Source organism: Diadema antillarum, unplaced genomic scaffold (assembly GCF_040938485.1).
Source record: "Diadema antillarum isolate AM-2024a unplaced genomic scaffold, OU_Dant_1.0 scf00000032, whole genome shotgun sequence".
In the NCBI taxonomy this organism is placed as follows: domain Eukaryota; kingdom Metazoa; phylum Echinodermata; class Echinoidea; order Diadematoida; family Diadematidae; genus Diadema; species Diadema antillarum.
In genome coordinates, this window is record NW_027270921.1 from 1730001 (window position 1) to 1732890 (window position 2890).

Genomic DNA, 2890 nt, shown 5'->3' on the forward strand with positions numbered 1-2890 from the left:
AAGACTTGTACACTGACAATGACGTAGAGAACGCTGAGAGAATATGGACGCCCGAATTTAAGGGAGAAAATGGTATTGTGAGGGATGGAGAGAGAGAGAGAGAGAGAGAAAGCCAGTCCAAACACTCGGAGCCGAGGCAGAGAGCCACTGAAGCCATTACCAGACGAACGTGCCTTACGCCATCTCTCGTTTGCGTTTTACCGTAACAGAAATCACAGAGACTGCGGGCAAACTGAGTCTTAGATTCGATTTCTGATCGAACTCCTCCACTCTCGGCATTCCGTGTTATTACAAGGCCACCCCGCGGGAACAAACATGGATCCAGGCAGGCGACGCCGTTCGGTCCCGACGGAATAAACTTTGAGCTCATCACTCGCACGGATATTTCTCGCCCGGCACGAAATGGGTTAAACCGGCCGAGTCCATCAAAGAAAATGTTATCAGTGAGAAGATGCAGCTCAACACTGAGCTGCACTTTTGGGGAGTGCATCGGGCGATCCTGCAAGTCTAATGCCAAGCTCGTGTTTTGAAAATTAAGAAATATGGAAGGAAAAAAAAATCAGGGAGATTTTTCCTTTCCTTGTCTGGCGGGCACGACAAAGTTGGAAATCGGTACAAATCAGCATTTATGTGACTCGCGTAGTTACGCAATTAGTATGGTATGCATTTTATGCTTCAAGGCTATGAGGTCGTGCGCAAAATCGTTCTTATCACGAAATCTTCACAATATTTCGGCTCTCGTCAAAATGAAGTCGCATAGTGCATTACTATCAAATCTTAATCAAACCAAGTCCAAGATAAGAGGAGATTCACAGATACATTAGCCATAGATCGCCGGGTTCACATTGATTTGAAGGCTCCGAATTTATCATGTCTTGGTTTAGCCTTTTCCTCAAGGTTAGAAATGTGCAATTTTAAGTGTTTCGTACAGACCAGAATTTTTGGAGAAGTCGCCATTGAGAAACTCCGTAAACTAAAGATTGTGACATCCAATGACATAGTTTCGAGATAGATGCCTGCTAATAAGAGTGTCACGCTTTGAATATTGAAAAGGAGGGAAGGGATAGGTTTAATGCAGTTAGACAGTAGCAAAGACAGGAATCACTTTGACTGCTCTCCAACTTCCACCTGATTGGTTCTGGAAGGGGTGTGTCAAAATTGAGACGTGTAAGACAACATTATACAATTAGGATGAGTAATTTTTCTTCAAATTGCCTTCACTGAAAAAAAAGGAGTGTATCGTGTTGGTTATTGTAAATTAATAGTTTTTCCCCATGTTTGTACTGATCTGTGAATTTGAATTTTCTCACATTCAATATTTTTTTTTTCAGAAAAAATGCACAGAAGTACCTTCTGTGCAACCCCAGTTCCATACAACATTACATATCACTATCGAGTTTCATACAGAACTCAGTTTTTGCACATACTTAATTGGCTACACGACTTTGTATTAGACAGCTGGCTTCGGTTTAAAATGCAATTTCATGTACTTTTGTGTTTTGTTTTGCTTTTAAGTGCATACTTGAGATGGAAAATATTCCTCCGCCTCCCCCTTTCCACTTTAAGGTCTAGTTACATCGTAGGTTGCATATTATCCGCTTGTTCCATGTACGATGAAGAATGGAATTCAATTAACAATACATGGATGCACGTGCGTTTTGCAACAAGGAAATACCAGTACAAGACACAATAAAAACAAACAAAACAAAAACATGTACACGCAGACGCGCAAGTTGTGTTGTGTATGCATTCAGACTCTCTATGTTTGTATATTTGTAATTTGTTCACAGGAAACAACGTTGTTTATGCTAGCTCAATACATTTTAGGACGGCTTCGCGGCAAGAGATGTCCTCTTGGGTAATTATGAATCTTGTTCCATGAATAATTATTTTTGCTCAGTATTACCGCCAGTGAGATGCCTATCTCTAGGAAAGAATAAGATTACATAAATGTTAATGTAACATGTAGAAATACAAAAGTAAATTCATTTCCGCATAGTCTCTTTTTCATTGTGTTTGGTTTTCTTATGATGAAATTAATTTTAAAGGTAGGGGATACCTTTTACAGACCTCCCAAAATGCAGCAAAACATTAAATATGAACCTCGGGGGACTTGTTTAGGCCACTGCTGAGAAATTTGGAATTCAACAGTTATCTACAATTTGAATAATGCACAAAACTCAACTACTCAGTAGTTCTGTGTGTCAGCCACACTTAAGCCTTTTTGTTGCAGTCTTCTGTATTTTTTTTATCTATAAACACAAATCTAAAAGTATAAGAGCTGATGTAATAACATATAGAGAGAAATGTTTGTAAGTTTTGATGAACTTTCTTCACAAAATATACATGATGGACACACATGCAGTACATGGGTCTGCAAAGGTAGCCTAGTAATGTACTGGAATTTACGGTGAGCCCCGAAAAAAATTCAATTCAAAATCTAACGGTCAAAAAAAGTGTACTAAATGTTACCTTCCACTTTCAATACTTTATGGGAGTTTCTAAAATGATACTCTCTTCAACATACCACTGTATTTATACAACTCTTCATTTAAGGCATGCAAATGGGATTCCCTACCTTTAAGCAACGCGTATGATTAACAGACAATTAAATTTTAAATACTTTCGCTTTTTTGTCGGGACGAAGCTGAAGTGATTTTTGACGTGCAACAGAATGAAGAAACAGAAGACAAAATATTCTACTACGAACTGAAACCAACAAGGTAAACATATATTCAAATATATAGATATGTAAATAGATAGATAGATAGATAAATAAATGAATAGGCCTATATATATATATATATATATATATATATATATATATATATATGTACGTATATATATATATATATATATATATTATATACATAATCATGTCTACATGAAT